The following is an 18,827-nucleotide window of genomic DNA, read 5'->3' on the forward strand; positions in this document are numbered from 1 at the left end:
TGTGGAGGGCTTCAGCACCCTCATGGGGAAGAATTTCTTCCCAATATCCCATCTAACCCTTCCCTCTGGCAGTTTAAAGCCTTTCCGTTTTGTCCTGTCACTCCACGCCCATGTTAAAAAGGAAAGTGGCTTTTGTCTCCCTCCACATTACCTTTTGCCACTCCAAATTTCAGCTTTCAGGCCAGTCAGTGTGAATTGTGTAATTGCTTTTGGTAAATAAGCAATGTCTGGGTTTGCATTTGACAGGACAGGCGTGATGGAATTGGCTTGCTGAAGCCTTTTCACTGATAAAAGCTCCTTCTTCCCATCCTAGCGATGCTTGTTTCTGTTATATCACCAGCTGTGATTATATCACTGCACGCAAGTAAACTGTACATTCTGCATTACAAAACTTCTATTTAATTAGATTAAAAGGCACATATAGAAGGGCCATATTTAGTATTTTTTAGAGAAGTAACAGGCCAGTGGTGTCTCAGTGTAGACATGCAAATGTAAGACAAACACTTTGAGTCACAGGTTTGAAGACCGTTGGTCAGTCCCAGCCTGTGGGACAAGATTAGGGTGTCTGGTTATGAGAGATGGTCGAGGATCAAGTCTTCTCATTAACAAACTTCGATTTTTGTAACTGTCCATCTAAAGCAAGAAGGGATCTCAGCTGCTGTCACTGGCCAGCTCCTTATCACCTCTTCCCCAGCCTGGTTCTGGCTGGAATCACGGGAACATGATTAGCACTTGCCAATGGGCATCACATGCAGGTGCAAATCCAACCCAGCTGCTCTGGGCATGAGGGACAGAGCAAGGATCAAACACCTTCTCACTGTCTCTGAACATCTGCGATGCCTTTTAGGCTGATTAACAGAATATCTGTGTGCTGGCAGTGGTTTTTGGAATCTGTGGTGCTTTTATGCAGTAACTGTGTTTGGCTTGGCCTGCCGAGGTGGGGGTGCTGGTGGCAGCAGCCTGTGCTGTCAATCACTGTGGACCTTCCACAGCTGCTTCTCCCAAAAGAGCCCTTGGACACTCCCCCAGTGCCTGAGGTCAGTGAGGGGTGCAGGTCCCAAAGCTTCATCTGCTTTATACAAGTAGAAGCGAGGAGGAGCTGCTTGGGAAAGCCACTGCTTCCCGGCTTGGGAAGAACAGAGGCACTTCCCAAGGCCATCCTGAGGCTTCAGGATGTTGGCACATGGCAGGTGCCATCCAGTGAAGCCAGGACCTGGGCACCAGGACTGCAACTCCCAAACTTCCTGTGCAGTAAAACTACCATAATAGTGAGTGTTCTGTGTACAGTGTAACACTTTGCTTTCAGCTTTTGGAATATTTACCAGCACCCGTAAGTTGGTCTTTTTCTCTTGAATCATAAGATTAAACCTGGTCTTAAATAAGGTAACAAACGCCTGTGACATGTCTCTGTTTCGGGTTTGAATGTGCTCTGTACTTGTGCTTGCTCAAGGAGCACAGAGCCCTGAAAGCTGGAGTTTTTAGTGGGGAGCATGTGCGTAGCAGCATTATTTCTCTATAATAGTACCATTGCTGCTTGTATCTAAATGCTTTGCTTATTTGATACGTAAGAGTTTTAATTTTACATGAAATTTTTAATCATTTTTAAAATAAAAGCTGTACCAAATAAGAAGTGGCTGTAATAGACATCAATGGGGAATACTTTTATCATTGTCTGCTTTGTTCTTCTTTCCTCTCTGAACAGAAAACTTGGTTCTTTTTTGGATTCATGGATGCTCTCTGGAGTTATCAGTGGTTAGTCAACAAGTAAACACGTACTGTACGCGGGCTGGCGGCCAGCTGGCCCCGTCCCCCTGCAGCTCGGGACTTGCTCTCAGCCCCAAAGAATGCCTGTTTGCTTGGTCATTTCCTTTCCTTTCAAATACAAAAAATAAAACTTTTTTTCCTCCAATTAAATTGCTTTCCTGGCCTAAATATTAAAATCGAGGAAAGAGCCACTTAGATATTGGGGCTTGGGCAATTTGGAAGGAAGCCTTTGAGTTTGCTTAGAAGCCTTCGTGAAGCAGTTGTGCAGATGCCGGGCTGGGAAGTGGCTGGGTTTGAAATTCATCTTTTTCTCATCTTTTCTTTGTGGAGCAGTTTTAACACTGATCTTCTCTCCCTAGCTGAGACCTGCGTCGTTTGTGGGAGGTGTTGGGACACACACAGCCCTCGATTGCCAGTCCCCTGCCCCTTGGCCAACTCAGGCACAGCTCCTGACCACAGGCTATCTGTGTTCCTGACACTGAGCTTACTCTGCTTGGAAAATCACCTTTCACAACAATATTTTCTTCATGTTTTGAACTCCAAGGTGCAGAATGTTACATGAAGCTCTCTGGTAACATGAAGTTACCAGGACACACCTGGCCACAGTAACCTGGCATTTTGCACCACCATGACTACTTTTCTTCCAATATTTGAATGATCAAATTTCTATAACGTTGAGTTGAAAATATCTGTGGTGTAAGCTGGAGAATAATTAGACTGAATGCGTGCCTGTAATTGATCTCTTTGCCGGTGTAATTATACTGAAGATCTACCAGGAAATTTGCTTCCTTTCCTGCGTCCCTTTCCTTCCCCCCTCAAAACATGCTCACAAACTCCAAAACAAAATCCTTCTGCTGGGAAAGCCTCAGCACGTGGATTGAGGGCCATGGTTGTGGCTCCGTTCTTTGACCAGAGAGGGATTTTTTTCAAGAGTACCAACACAATGTGTGTATTATTCCTTCCAGCTTGTGGATTCTTCAGTCTGGGATAATGTATGGGCAGGTTTGGAATGGGCTGCCCAGGAAGGTGGAGTCATTATCCCTGAAGGTGTTCAGGGAATGACTGGACATGGCACGGAGTGCTCTGGTCTGATTGACAAGGTGGTGATTGGTCACAGGTTGTACTCGATAATCTGAGAGGTCTTTTCCAACCTCAGTGTTTCTGTGAATCTGTTTTCTTGATGGCCTCATTTCGCCAAGTGCTACATATACCAAGAAATTTATCACTGAATGTTAATCTGCTTTTACAAGGAACTTTACAGTTATTGTTTCCTAAATAACACTTAGATATAATCTCTGTTTTTGGCCTCTAGTCTAAGGTCAAAAAGAAATCAGAGGGTGCCTTGGCAATGCAATTGAAACTGCAGCACAGGTATTTTTGGGGTTAATTTACTTCTCCTACAGAACAATATTTCCAGCTTAATTTCTTCTGAGTCTTTTAAAAGAAGACTCTTTGTCCATTTAATGCTGTTTTGCAATAGCAGTTGCACTTCTGGCAACTACTGGGCTGGTTTTGCCTCCTTGGTGGTGAAGGAGCTGCCTCTGCACCCCGCCAGTCGTGCTCAGTGTGACAATGGTGAGGGGGAAATTTTGGATATGAACACAGGTCTTCTGAGCCTCTTGCAAGGCTTGAGAAAGTCTCTAAGGAAGAGACTCAACATTCTGTAACTTGGGAAATCAAAGTAGTGGAGGTTTTTAGAATAGAGTGAAGACTGATGGTAGGAACCACCTTGTTTTCCAGCTGCCTCCAATAAGTGAAGTAAAATGCTTATTTTACGCAGGAAGAGTGTGAGGGAGTTTGCCTTTAAAAAGTATGTGAAAACTTTCTTTTCCTATTGTAATTCAGGACTGAATTTAAAGGCTATTTTGGAAGCAATAACGCTTAGTAGAAACTGGTTTTGAGTATTTTGAATGCTTTTCTCCATTATTAATTTTCCATTTGGAACACTTCAAAGCATATCAAGTCCATTTCCCATCTCCCCGATCGTGTTAAGATTACTTGGTGGTTTCTCTGATCTCAAGGCCTTGGTTTCTGTAAATGACAGCCCCTGTGATATTTATAAAACACTGTTTTTTACTTGGTGGTGTTATTAAAAAACGTTGAAGAGAAAAAGTCAGTCTGAAAGGAATGACTTTGGTTATTTCTGACTTTGCACTGCTCTCAGGTGGCTCTTGATGGGATAAGGAAGGAGCTGGTGCTGCAGCAGGAGAGCAGTAACAATGGGTTTATTCCGTGTCTTGATAGGTTTGGGGGGGAGAAAACCGAAGCTGAGCATGCTCATTACTGGCTGCAGTTAAGGCTGTAATTAGTCCTTTGCCAGGCTGTGCCATGTGCAAACCCTGTAGGGCTTCAGGCATCTGAACATGTTATATTCCCATAATACACAGAATATTTGGAAAATATGTGCCTGTATGTGTAGGATGTGTGCAGTTGGACACAGCCACAGGTACATCCCCCATGGCTGGTGTGATTAACCTCTGACAGATCATTAATGGTGTGCTCTCTCTTTCTGGAGCCAGGATTTCTCACCTGGTGTTAGCACTGAGCCATGGAATTTGTTTCCTCTTTCATCGAAGTCTTTAAAATATTTCAAGTTTTGCTTTTAAAGCTTGAAAACACTACCTGGTCACGGTTTGAAGCTCAGCATAATCATAAGATTTAGTAGGTAATTTCCTTTCATATACTAAAATATTTTTTTCTCCAATTAAATTGCTTTCCTGGCCTAAATATTAAAATTAGGGAAAGAGCTCCTCAGATATTGAGGCTCAGGCAATTTGGAAGGAAGCTTTTGAACTTGGCTTAGAAGCCTTCAAGAAACCGTCGTGCAGATCACAGAATCCTGGGATCATTGAGGTTGGAAAAGACCTCCAGGACCATCAAGTCCAACCTGTGCCCGATCCCCACCTTGCCACTCAGACCAGAGCACTGAGTGCCACATCCAGTCATTCTTTGAACACCTCCAGGGATGGGGACTCCACCACCTCCCTGGGCAGCCCTTTGCAATGCCTGACTACCTTTTCCATGAAGAAATTCCTCCTGATATCCAACCTGAACCTCTCCTGGCACAGCTTGAGGCCATTTTCTCTTGTCCTGTCCCTTGTTCCCTGGGAGCAGAGCCTGATCCCCACCTGGTTCCGCCCTCCTGTCAGGGAGTTGTAATGAGTGAGGAGGTCCACCCTGAGCATCCTTTTCTTCAGGCTGAACACCCCACATACCGGGCTTGGAAGTAGCTGGGCTTGAAATCACCTTTGCTTTCTTTTTCTTTTCTTTGCAGAGCAGTTTAACACTATTTTGTAAGTCAGAAGTGCTGCTTTTCTTCTTTTACCCTCCTGCTTGTGCATTTCTCAACCCAGAACAGATTTTCTGAGAAAAGAGAGATTCTCCTAATTGTCAGCCCTTAAGCGAAGCTAAAGGAAAAGTGCCAGATGCTGCAGGATTCATGATTAAAATTGCAAGAATAAGCAATCCAGGAAAACACTTATCATTGTCTCCTTGGAAAGGCCGGCCGGCTTATCTCCGGCGTTGGCCTCAACCCGCGCCGGCTGCAACTGAGATGAAAAACTACAGCCCTTTGACTTGATTTGTTACTTCTTTATGGATTATTGCAGGGGACAAATGGCTTAAGTTGTGACTGTTCCAAGCTTTTTGAAGCACCACAGCTTCCAAAATGCAGAGAAGTAGCATAAATAATGGAAGTTGGTGGGTTTGTTACTGTTGTGTTGTCAGAAACAGTTACTGTGTTTCTCTCGTGGTGCTTGCTCTGGTTTTCTTTCGGAACCAGGGAGCCCTCAGTGTCCACAGCTTTAGAAGCCACTGGGAAGTGACAAGAGGGCACACCTTGGAGAATCAATTCTTAGGCTGCACATACAGAATAGGGGTTGACAGGAAAATCTATATTACAGATAGGAAAAGCTGTATTAATGATGATGTGTTCACAATCAGGAATAAGATAATACAAAACTTAAGACATTCCTTCCTGTCAATTTAAGTATAATTTATATTCAGGCCTTGGTTAATCACATCTAAATTCAGATGTGCTGAGGTCTCAAACTCAAGAGCATCATAATTATCCAAAGTTTAGTTTTCTGCATGAAGCACTGGGGAGGAGAAGCAGTCTGGGATTGTTCTTTGCTGTTCAGTGTCTCTCTGTATTGCCTATGTAGTACCTCCTTTGGTTCCTGAAGTTGGGTGGAATGAATTTGGATGGTAAGTCTGACCCTAAATTTACATATATTTTTTCACACACACACACACACACACACACACATATATATATATATATATTATTCTTAGGATGTGTTAGTTCTCAGTTATTTTTATTTTTCCTTTTCTGTGATGGTGGTTAATTTGTTGATACTCCCAGTTGAATTTTAAAAATGGGTTGTTTGATACACTGAAACATTACAACTGTGTCCATCCTGTGTGATCCAGATATTGCTTTAACTCTTAACCTGATTTGTCTCTCAGCCAGATCCTTTATTGCATAGTCACGAGTAGCTTAGATGGAGGAGGCTTCCCCAGGGAAGGTGAAAAGGAGAAGCCCCATGGGGATGACTCCAAAAAACCAAAGGGTTCCTTGTCTCCTGGGAAGGGCAGGGGGATGACTCCATAAACCCAAAGGGTTCCTTGTCTCCTGGGAAGGGCAATGGGATGACTCCATAAAAATGAAGGGCTCCTTTTCTCACGGGAAGGGCCAGCACAGCAGAACCCCATCTCACACCCCAGTGGGTACCACCAGTGGTCCTACAAATGCAGCTACAAACCTGTGCCAGATGAATCCCTCTCCAAACACATCTTTATCTGCAGGTTTAAGCAGAGCTTTCCCCACACAAAGAGTTAACTGTGCAATCAGTGCTGGGTTTGTTCCCCTTGCAAACGTTGTGTTTGTCGGTGTGACCTTTGTTTAATGTTTCTCTGATGGAACATGTAAGTGACATAAGAGCAGTTAAGAAATAATCTGACAGATTTTAGTGCAGCCTGGAAATACTGCAAGGCCTTGGTCATACACTTTTTGTTGCAGCTTAAAAATACTCCTGAGTTTACCAGGGACTGTTGAGAAGCTGGGCTGGGAGCGCAGTGCTGGAGGAGCCAGGCTGGTCCTGTGTCCTCTGCTTTCAGAGCCTTGTTTGTGTTGACATGTTTGGAATCTCACATGCTGCTTTGGTCTGAACTGCCATTAAAATAAGGAAAGATTAACCACTTTCCCATTTCCTAAAGGTGTTTTGTTACTGGGTTAATTCCTCTGAAGCTTCACTAAGCTTCTCTTATTTGGAGTGAAAAGCTTGTTCCATGTTTATGATTGTGCCTGTACGGGGTCTGCACCCTGGGAGTTTTCAGTGCTGCTTTGGTTTGTTTCTGTGGTACTTGCTGCTGAAAAAGGTGATTGTAAAGCTGGGACTGAGGAAAATGAAGTGTACCACAGTGGGGTCTTCACAGTAATGTCTGATTGAAATGGATCTTTTTTACTCCTTTGCTTTATGTTAGTATTTTTAAAGGTAGGATTTGACTGATGGATGAATTGACTGATCATCTGACGAATTGAAGGAATTGGCAGATAAACCTTCATTTTTTTTTATCTCCCTATCCTGCATCTTTAGCTTTGCCAGATTTTGTCTCTGGCATGCTCTTTTCAGGTGCCCGTAGCACTGTCTATGCTTTAAATCCTTCATAGCTTCAGCTCAAGAAGCAGGTTTTTGTATCTTTATATTGTTTGATTTCATCAATCATGTAGAAAACTAATGGCACACCTGTTCTCTTATAGCCTGGAGCAGAGTCTCTAAACTGAACAGGAATGACTTAAAAACTTACAGGAGCTGTGGATGCAATATATCCTACATTGAGTAAATCCTGGCCAATGACCATAGTTAAAATGTTCTATTTGAGATGCTGTGGCCTCTTCCACTGTGGCAAATCTGAGTGACCAAATTGTCAGTGGAAGATTATGGTGAATAGTGAAGGGTCGTAAAATATCTGTCACAGCCATCAGGAGCTTTCTAAGAGCACAGCTGATTGTGATGAATATTGAAATTCACCAAAAGAAAAGAGAGTTTCTCAGCAGGGAAGTTTTTAATACTTTTCTGAAAGAATGATGGAATTCCCACTGTTTGACACTGGCTGTAAGTGCAGCCACAAGGACAGACGAGGTGCTCTGGGAGGAGAGCGATGGAGTGGAGGTGGGTGTGTAGGACTCGAGGATTGTCTGACTATTACTGTCGTGGGGGTTGTGTGAGAGAGGTAAACAGCCCATTAATGAAGTTTACAGATGGAGTTTAGTTGGGAGGGGTTTCCAGTGCTGCTCAGGAAGAGAAAATACACAAAGAGGCAGAGATGAACAATGTGGCCAGGAAATGGTGTGGGGTTCAGTGAGGAAGGAATAGAGCTTCCTTCAGCTGACAGGGAGGGGGAGAGGAAGATGACGGAGGAAAATGGGTGAAATAATGTGAGAAAGAAGAGAGAGAGAGAAAGAAGGCAAGAACTAGAAGTATCATGGGGAAAAAAAAACAAACCACAAAAAACCCCAAACCACCAAGGCAAGAATTGCTTGTAAAGTCCGGGCGTGTGCAACAGGAGGGATGTGGTGAAACATTTTTATAGTCTTCAGTGTGTGACATGGTTGCCAAGTGGAAATAAAAGCAGGTAATAACCTACTATGTGTGCATGTTATAGCAGAAATTGTATCTGTAATTGCTTAACAGTGTTGACAAAAGTAATTACAGCCCTCTACTAGATAATTCAATAAAGTTGACTTAAAAGTGCCATGGAAAATACATACAATATACACGTCATACAGGTCTGTGGTGTGCTATTCCTTGCTTGGCCTTCTGAGAATATTACACAAGTTTAGGTGTTTGATTTTGTGTCAATAAACAAACGCATGACATGCTTTTCTTTCTGTTCATGTGGGGAAGAGTGGTTTCATGTTTGTTCTTTGCATCCACTGTGTCAGAGACCAGTTAAAATGACGTGAAAGGGTGTTCTGAAGAATGTTAAAAGTGGTTATAAGAGTTTGGGAAATGCCTTTTATACAGGTTTGCTTGGGTTTAAGCTCTGTTGTGTACACACAGAGATCTGGATATGAAAGATAAAATACACTGAAAATGAAATGTGAATCATGAAGAAAAGCCTTTTGGTAGCATTTGGGGGAGGCCTTGACCTTTCCCTCGGGGGCCTGAGCCATCACAGTGCTTGCCCGTTAGCAACTTTCTGATTTTGAAGTCACCAGGAATTTTGAATTTTCTCCTTATCTTTCCTGCAAGCATTCCTGTTCCCTCTCTTAGGAGGTAAAAAAGGAATCTACCCTTTCAAGTGATGTTACTGATGACTAAGTGGGGAACATAATCCACATGAGTTGGTGCTGGACCTCAATTTGGGCCTTTGGTGCTGAGAACATATTGCAGTCGTCATCCTCTGTGACTAAGATCTCAAAATCGTCAGAAATATTTTTGTCTTCCAGCAAAGTACCCAAGATATGATGATTTTATTGGTTTTTGTTTGTTTGTTGTGCTCTTGAAAGCTGGCATGAAAGCTGATTCCCTCCTCACTGGATTATTGTTGCAAAAGCCCAATCTCCCTTCCCACTGCACTGCTCTCATTAAAGCCAGCTCGGGCTCCTCCTTGGCTCATGTCTTTAGCTGCTCATGCGATTGCTGAAAGTAAGTGGATATAATGTTGAATTTCCCTCACAGGGGATCAAAGCATACTGAAAACATACATAAAATTGGGGTAGAATGGAGTGGAAAAACAATGAGTCAAATTGAAACCAACAGGAATGAACCACCACTATTCCCACTGGTAAATGCAGAACGTCTGTGTGAGTTCATTTCAGGTCACATCCATGTGAAACACACCTGTGTTTTTAAAACATACACCAGTAGTATTTATGGGCATCTCTTCTCCCAAACAGAAGTCTGTCTTCAGGACCAAACCAGTAACTTCTGGGGTTTACATTTTTTCATTTTCAGTTTTAGGTTGAGCATTGGCTGAAGCGAATGACCAGTGTGCACATCCATCCAAAATTTAAGGAATTTAAGGAATGTTGACCATCCAAAATTTAAGGAATATGTCACTGTTAAAAGTACAATCCTCATTCACCAGTTGATTTATTTTGGAGGGGAAAAGGTTTGCTTCTCCTTCCTACAGACATTGGGAACATAACAGACATTTTTTACTGTGAGGTAGGTTTTGGTTTTTTAGCTGTCTCTGCTAAAAGCAAATGTCATTTAAGGAGAGTATTTTTCTTGCTTAAGAGCATTGTTTAAACTCTGGTTTGGCCTCTTTCTTTTTGGTTCACTGGTGTTTTTTGAGCTTCTGGACTCCTGTTCAAAGTTTAAAGAACAATAACCAGTCAAATGTAAAATAATGTCAATTGAATCAACCTATGACTCAACAGTCAACCGAGTCATCCTGGACCTGCACCAAATGGACTGAGGCCAAAACCTAAAATTGGCATGCATCCCTGTCCCTCTTCTCCATAGATCTCCACTGAAGCAGAGCCCAGGGTGCAACGTGCTGGTTAATATTCCATAATAAACTGCTCCACGTGTAAATGTATGTTTCTCATTGACAAAAACCATGAGGGCATGTTGTGCAAGGCTCACCTGGACGGAGGAGGAAATGGGGTTTGTGCACCGAGGAATTCACCAGCTTCAGTTTCTTCAGTATAAGTTCCTCTCTGAGCAGGGCTTCCTGGAATGGCTGGAGAAGGAATTAAGGAAGGAACGTTCCTTTCTGCTTCTCTTACCCTCTCTTCATCTTTCCTTTCTCCTCTTCTTCCTCCTCTTCGGAATTAAGGTTTTATTTCTACTCATTTATTTGTGTTTATTGAGTTGTATTGCTTTTAATTTCTTTCTTTATATTTAATTTTTATTGTTATTGTTGTAAAGCAGGAATTAGCTCTGCAGTGCTGCTAAAAGCACAAACTTGTGGGTAAGTGTGTGTGTACAAATTCATAAAAATCCACCTCTGGACCTCTGTTAGAGGGTTCTACTGGCAGCAGAGTAGTTTCAATTTTGTTCTGTTCTTTCAGAATAGCAGAAAGGAACTTTCTGGTTACCAGTCTAAATTTATTTATAGCTTTGTGACTATTTACTTGACTATGGAAGGATTATCCTGCAGATTTGGGGCTGTTCAGCATGGCAAAGGTTCCAGGGAGACCGTGGAGCCCCTTCCAGTGCCTAAAGAGGCTCCAAGAGAGCTGGAGAGGGACTTTGGACAAGGGCCTGGAGTGACAGGACAAGGGGGAATGGCTTCCAACTGCCAGAGGAAAGGGTTAGATGGGATATTGGGAAGAAATTCTTCCCCGTGAGGGTGGTGAGGCCCTCCACAGGTTGCCCAGAGAAGCTGTGGCTGCCCCGTCCCTGGAAGTGTTCAAGGCCAGGTTGGATGGGGCTTGGAGCAACCTGGTGTAGTGGAAGGTGTCCCTGCCCGTGGCAGAGGGTGGAATGAGATGATCTTTAAGGTCCTTTCCAACCCAAATCCTTCTGTGATTATATGATTCTGTTGCAGTTTAGTTTAATCTTTTACTGCCTTTCTTGCAGTACCATTAATATTTTTCCATGTACGTTAGAATCAGCTTTCCAGATGTCTCTCCTCCTTTCCAGCAGCATCATTTTGGCAGCCTGCATACAGTCCTGTGATTGACACAAGCACTATACATGGCTCACACTGAGGTCATTAATGGAACAAGTCCTGTTAAATATTTTAAGTTCAGTTCCTCTGATACAACATTAATGTGTGTTGGAGTTAAGGGGTCAGATCCTTTTCCGATATATGCTGACTATGTAGGATGAGCCAAAATGCTGTGGCTGGTGTGAGCTCATGGGTCTGTTCTAATAACCACGGAATATCTGGTGCAGGAGTTCTGCTGTTGCTGAATTCAGTGTGTCGGCATGTGGAATTAGTGTGTTAAAGGGTCTGTGTTAAGACAATAAAGTTTTGAAGGGTATATTGGCTCTTGGTTAGTTCAGAAAACTAAGAAACTGCTTCCAAGACAGTGTCATAAATGTAAAACACACCTCTGGGGCTGCTGAGATCCAAAACAGAAATCACAGAATCACTGAGGTTGGAAAAGACCAATCACCACCTTGTCAACTGGACCAGAGCACTGACTGCCACGTCCAGTTGTTCCTTGAACACCTCCAGGGACAGTGACTCCATCACCTCCCTGGGCAGCCCCTTCCAGTGCTTGATAACCCTTTCCATGAAGAAATTCTTCCTGATGTCCAACCTAAACCTCCTCTGGCACAGCTTGAGGCCATTTCCTCTTGTTCTGTCCCTTGCTCCCTGGGAGCAGAGCCCGACCCCCACCTGGCTCCACCCTCCTGTCAGGGAGGTGGAGAGAGTGAGAAAGTCCCCTCCGTGTCTCCTTTTCTCCAGGCTGAGCCCCACCAGCTCCCTCAGCCGCTCCTCATTCTGTATTCACAGATTGAGTGGACCGGAACTGTTTCACGGGGTGCGCTTAAAATAAAAAAAAAAATCTGATTCTACTCAAGATTTTTGCACTGTATTCTACAGGGTGCATTAGTCTTCCAGCTGTCCTAGTTCGGGTGCACCTCAGTCTGTGAGCACCGAATGTGTACCTGCGCATAGGGAGCAGGATGTGTCTGCAGGATTGAGTTCTTGAAGGGCCGGTTTTAGAAGATTCACAGCCTGCCTGTAAATATGTATAGATCAAATGCATGTGTCATCCAGCAAAACATAAAGAATTTGAGAGACTCAGGAGGATTTTATTCCATATTCTTATGTAAAGTTTTTATTTAAGTATAAAGGTGCTGGCTTCTGTCTGGCTCTATTTTTGCTTCCTCTTCATTTAAGGAAGCAAGGGTGCACAATGAAATTTTAAAAAAAAAGAAACAACACAAAGCTTTGGAAAAATATGCCTGAATTGATTCATATAGAAATGAATTCTACCCTTGAAGGTAAGACTTTTTGGCTGCTTTACTGGAGCACTGTAATAAATATAAAAGTTTAGAACACATAATTTAATTATCATATTCTGGCCATAAATGCTTTAGGTCTGTAGTACATTTGAAATCCCAAGAGTTCTGGCTGAGGTTGCAGCTGCAACATCAATTACCATTTATCCATTCCAAGAAAGCTTTGCCTGTGCCCTTGAAACCTTTACGTCCTGGAGAGTATCCAAACGGGAACAAGGCGTCGCGTCGCTCCGTTCGTGCTCCGTTCTCCTCCTGAGCAGCTCCAAGATGGGAGCGGACGCCATTTCATGGTGGGTCCTCGGTGCCGATGGCTCTGGAGCTGCCAGCGGCTCCTCCGAGCCCGCCTGGCACTGCTGTGTTGGTTCCAGAGAGCTCTGAGTCACCTGTGTCTCCTCGGCGGGTTTGGGAATAGACGTCGTGCAGGCTTGGAGAGAGATGGAAGCGCCCAATGGCCGTGGGGAGCCCCGCTGTGTCCCACGGTGGGTTTGCTCCATGCAGTGTGTTGGGAATCTCCACAAACTCCATTTCTGATTCTGTGCTGTTGGTACTTGCCTGTGCTCTCTCACCATTTATTTTTATTTAACAGAGTATTGATTGATGAGACATGAACTGGGAGTGCTCGGAACAATAGTCCCTGCAGCCTGTGCTGACCAGGACAGACATCAGCTCCCCGGGAAGCCTGTTCCCAACAACATGTGTTTGGCACTGAAGCACCACTCAACTAAGGGAATTGCTGTCTCTGCCTCTCCAGAGTGGCCAGTGGTGTCAGGCATTACATGTTGGGATCTCTGTGTGTCCAGTGTTCCTCTCCTGGGAGTGTGTGTGTCCCTTCTCCAGCATCCCCAGCCTGATGTGATCACTGTGCTCCCAAAAGCTTCCCAAGAGCCCTTGGGAGTGGAGGCTTGGGCTCAGGACTGGCAAGGGGAAGGCAGGACTTCCTGTGCATTCAGAGCCTGTGTGTACTGAGTTTTCTAGTTAAATACCATTTAGTCATATACTTAAGGAGAGCAGAGCTTATGTTTGCAATACAGGTACTTAAGACCTCTGGATTGTACAGGGATCAAACCCCACCAGTGCCAAGATATGACTAGTTTGACAGGAAAGGTATTAATTTCAATTCATTTTGTTTGCCAATAGTGTATTTTTATACATAAAATCCTATTTAAAGGATAGATGTAAAGCCTTTTCTTTGTGTGAACTGAAGTCACTTTTTTGTCCTGAACTCAGTCTGGATACTTTGGTCAAGGTCCTTGTTAGGATGTACCTGTGCTGTTGGAAACATAAGCAGAACCGTGTTGGTGTTTGAGGTGAATGTACAGAACCACGAGTCCTACAGCTTTAGTTGTATGAAGGGATGATAAAATGTGTGTTGTGCAGATGGAGGGTAATTCTGAGACTTTGCTGCTTTAGGAATGTCTCATATTTTAATTTCTTCTCTGAGTTAGAATCCCAGTACTTTGTTGGCAGGATCATTTACCGTGATGGTGTCAGGAGGAGGCACAGCGGTACCTGCCCCTCCACCTGCCCAGCAGGTGCTTTTCTGCCTTGAGTTTCTGTCTCCAGCAACGAAGGAAATTTGGCCATGGCCTTCCAGAGTGACACATACCTCATATTGCCTTATCTTGGCTGTGTCATAAACATGTTGCACAAGATGAGACCGTTAGTTCAAAATCTGGTTTCCTGGCTTATCGGGGTTTTTTTAATACAGTGTTTATCTGGGTGTGTGATAAAGGAAACGGTGTTAATCGTCCTGGCTCTCAGAGCAGCTGGAAACCAGGCATGCTGGGGGGTTTTATTTACAGGCTTTGGTTAAATACTGTAATCCAGAGTAGATTTTTAATTTATTTGGCATCGTTGAGGACATGCTTGTCATCAAGATCAGCACTTCCTACCAAAGCAGTCTAGGTCTCCATTTTAAATATGAAACAGGAGAGAAAACTGAAGAATAGATGGGTCTGTAAGGAAGTTGTTTGGAGGGTGGGTTTATGGGTGCTGAGTGCTGTTAGCACCCCAAGATGCCTTGGCTCGGAGTCCATGACCACGTGTTTAATGCCTCTGACGGTCCCTGTGTGTCCCCTCAGTGGCACCTGGCCACACCGGGGTCTGGCTCTGTGTTTGCAGAGCTCACAGGCAGCCTGGAAGGAAAACAGGGATTCTTACCAATTTTCAGTCTCTTTACACTGAAGTAAGAACGTTGCAAGAGACAGAAGAAACCAGTGGTTCAGCTTCTCAGCAAAATGAATTTTTGGAGTTATTTTCAATTGGCAAACACACTTCTGTTTTAATAGTCATGACAAGTCTAGTGTCAACAGCCTTGGTTTAAAATTCTTTCCTGCTTGAACTGAAAACTACTTTCCTGCCTAAGTGGGTATAAATAATAATTAATAGTTTCTCTAGTTAATGAAGAAATAAATAAGCAATTCAAAAAATGTAATCAGTTGGTATCCGCAGCCGAGTGTTTACATTGTTCTCATTGCTGGAAGATAAGGAGGAGGCCCAGCTGGCAATGACATTGAAAATGGTTTCTTTACTCTTAGTTTGGTGATACCACTTACACCGCTAAGTAACTGCCTTTTCAGGGTATGTTCACTCCTGAGGTGAGTTGTGCTGCAGAGCCAGGACGTGCAGTGGGCTGTGTTTTGGGGTCTGGGTGTATCAGGACTGAAGGAAACTCAGAGATTTGAAACACTAGATTAGAAATAGGAGTAAAATGAATAGCCCTATCAAAAGCCTAGTCAAAATAAATATAGTAAAATTCTGAGCTGTTTCTGCCCGTCCTAGACATGCTGCATTCATTGTTTTCCTTGGAGGTGGCACTTGAGCATGAACAGCATTTTCTTACAGGTGTGTACGAGCCAGTTGCAGATGTTCCGAGTTTGTAATTTCTGACAGCACCAGGGTATATTTTAGTAGTCTCTAACTCTGAAAAAACCTTCCATTATGCATTTTCTCTGAAGTTCTTTTTGTTAAGGGTGACATTTGCTAAGCTGACGGCTCCTCTTTGACTGGCAGCCTCCAGATTTCCTGAGCTGCTGCTGCTCCTGCTCTGCAGCTTGCAGCCATTTTCCTTAAATGCAGACAGTTTTTAACCAAGTCCTCTTTCTGTTGCACACGTGTAACTTGTTGTTGGTGCTAATTTAATTCACATTTTTAAGAAGACTTTACCCTTCACCAGAACTGTGCTCGGGCAGGGCACATTTTGGGCAGAATGTGATCCAGGCTGATTATCCCAAGCTTTCGTGTGGTGGTAAAAAGAGTTGCAGGTTCTAGACTGTAAATGACCGGTGATTTTGGTCTAGCTCGCTTGAGTTGTTTTCCATAGAATCATGGAATCCCAGGATGGTTTGGGATGGAAGGGACCTTAAAGCTTATCCTGTTTCACCCCCTGCTGTGATCAGGGACATCTTCCATTGAACCACGTTGCTCTGAGCCCCATCCAACCTGGCCTTGGACACTTCCAGGGATGAGGCAGCCACAGCTTCTCTGGGCAACCTGTGCCAGGGCCTCACCACCCTCACAGCGAAGAATATCTTCCCAACGTCTAATTTAAACCTAATCTTGAAGCTTCAGGAGTTCTGTGACTTTCCTTTTAACAATGCAGAGTAGCAGGAAGGGAGTGTGGTGGTCCCTGTCCCTTCTGTCTTGGCTGTCACAGCCTGGCCAGGGACTGAGGTGCTGGAGTGACCGACTCGCCCGGCCCTGGGACTGTCCCATGTGGGAAGATGAGGGACCTGTGGGAATGGAGACCCCGAGACAGGAAAACCTCCCACCACCATAAACATTACCACACCTGGCTTTAGTGCAGTTTGACCCTTGAGCTGGGTTTGAAAGTCTCTGGTGAATGATTAACACCAAAATGGCTTTAGTTAAACAACTTGATTTCTGCAGAGCTCGTTACCGGGGCTGCATCTTCGTTAAGGTTTTCCATTTTAACCACTTTATTAAGGCTTTCCATTTTGCCCCCATATGTTTCCTTGACTGGAAATGATAACTACATCTTTACAAATAAATAAAATCAGATTGTATATAAATAGTTTTGAAAGTACGTGGGAATGGAACCCACATCACAAATAATACCTTGCCTCTCAAAATAAAATTTCATCAAAATTTTTGCAAATTTGGAACCCTTAAAATTAGGAGGTTTTTTCCCTCTCTCATCTTTCGTGCTTGATAGTTTGGTAGGTTTTTGTTGCATTTAAACCCATTTCTGCAAATACTGCAAGGTAGCTTTTCTATTATATTATCTCAGAGCGTAATTTCCCTGTCTTACCTCTTCCTTAGGAAGTGGTTGTTTGTCTTTTACTGCATATAGCTTTATTAGTAAAATACTTGTATTAAACATTGCTCTAGTTAGATGTGGCTCTTGCAGGAGCCCTTGTGCACTGTAATCCCTCCTGGTTGTGTTTTACAACCAGGGGTTGTTGGTGGCTGGCAGTTCTCCACATGGTTAGTAAATATTGCCCTTATCTGATACAGCCAGGCTGGGAAGATATGCCAGGAGCCCGGATTAGATTGCTGGCTACTGCTTTATTAATCAATGTAATAATTTATTTTTAGTTTTCTTAGTCATATCATCTGTTTTCTTTCTCATATTACATTTTCTTTGGTGCTGGTACAGAAAATGAGCCCTGTTTAAAAATTAAAGGTGATTGAAAAGTTTCATTGGAATATGTTTGGCACTGCCATGGTTTCCCTGACAGCTGATGAATGTTTCCTTTAAAATGCTTTTGTCAGAAATTTGAGAGGTATAAAGGGTTTTATTTTTGTATCTAAATTAGCTGTCTTCAAAATTATACCTAGAAAGATGTTTCCATCTTATTCTGCTTTTAATCATTTTAGTGAAGCAAAGTTTTCAAGTTATATATTCCTTATTTAAACTCATAGGCTCCCAGCCTATACTTCAACGCTTAGTCTGAGGTTTTTATTCTAAGAAAAGGAGCTACTGGGCCTAAAATTTAAGAGAAAATAAGGCATCTTAGAGTAGCTCTTGACTGGCCAGTGATTACTGATTGTGGAAGGGGGGTTGTTTGGTTTTAGGGTAGGTGTTGGGGTTTTTTAGTTGGGATTTTTTGCATAGGACACCACAAAGTGAAGAAACAATTCAATTCCTTTTTCCAAATGGATCAGTAAGTGGTGGGGGGGAGGAAACACACGAAAGAAGCAAGTAGTGTATGTATCACATGAAAGGAAGCAAACCTCCATCCTTACAGTGTTCATTCCTAGAGGTCTCTGCACTTGAGGAAGGCAGACGTGCTGGGTACAAATCAGGATGAGTGTGTAATTAAAGATGCATGTTTGTAAGGACATCAAATAGAGGGAACTGGGTTGAATTACATTCCACCATGGCTTGGATGCTGAGGGGTGGATTGTGCAACCGTAGGGTTTTATTAGATCTTTCTGTTCTTTAAAAGAAGACAAATTAATTGGAAAACCCAGCAACGCCATCCCATGGCTCATAAACAGGGATACAGTCCATCAGTGAGCTGACAGACATGCTGATGGTGGTTATCAGCCTCTTGGTAGAGTAATAGAGGAGAAGTGCTGCAGCATTCCACAAATATTTTCTGAATGCAGAGGAGCAATGTGACAGATTTGAGCTCCATTCCAAGTTCTGGAAAGAAGCCTTCTTTCCTTTGGGAAAAGAGAGGCCTTTTTCTTCCCTTCTTCCTCAAGGCTCACTCATTCTCCTTTATTCCCACTGCCAGCCTTTCCTGTTGAGGCCTTTGCACCACCCTTGTCCTGCTCTCTTCTTCCCACTGCTCTTCTAGGATACTGGAGCTGTTGCTGTGTCCCTGTCCAGTGTTTTCTTTTCTGCTCAGCCTTCTACTCTGACTGAGACACAGCTCAGCTCCTCCCTCAGCTCAGACACTGTTTTTTAGGGGGATGTACCCTACATGTACCCTGGGTCTTTGCCTACCCGTGCTCTCACAGTTTTTCCCCTAACCCAAGTAATTTTCACTTTTCTCTGCCTTCTGGTTCCATTTTTGTCAAAGTGAGGACTTCATTGACATGTTTATTCTGGTTTGACTTTGATCCCTCTGTATTTGAGTGGGAGCATTCCTTTTCCTTGTCTTTTTATTGCCTAAATCCCTCTCGGAAAGAACAAACATGATGGCAAAGTCCTTTGAA

The 18,827-nt window shown here is 43.4% G+C and overlaps 1 protein-coding gene and 1 long non-coding RNA gene across 2 annotated transcripts in view; one reads left to right on the plus strand and one right to left on the minus strand.

Annotated features, from left to right (window-relative positions):
- Positions 1–18,827, plus strand: part of NR3C1 (nuclear receptor subfamily 3 group C member 1) — a 65,124-nt gene that overhangs the window by 19,213 nt on the left and 27,084 nt on the right. The window lies entirely within an intron of this gene.
- Positions 820–11,950, minus strand: LOC116794263. Its single transcript, XR_004359741.1, has 3 exons — positions 11,846–11,950; positions 4,639–4,668; positions 820–831 (listed from the first exon to the last, which is right to left on the minus strand). It is a non-coding gene; the product is annotated as an uncharacterized LOC116794263 (long non-coding RNA).

Source organism: Chiroxiphia lanceolata, chromosome 15, assembly GCF_009829145.1.
Source record: "Chiroxiphia lanceolata isolate bChiLan1 chromosome 15, bChiLan1.pri, whole genome shotgun sequence".
Classification (NCBI taxonomy): Eukaryota; Metazoa; Chordata; class Aves; order Passeriformes; family Pipridae; genus Chiroxiphia; species Chiroxiphia lanceolata.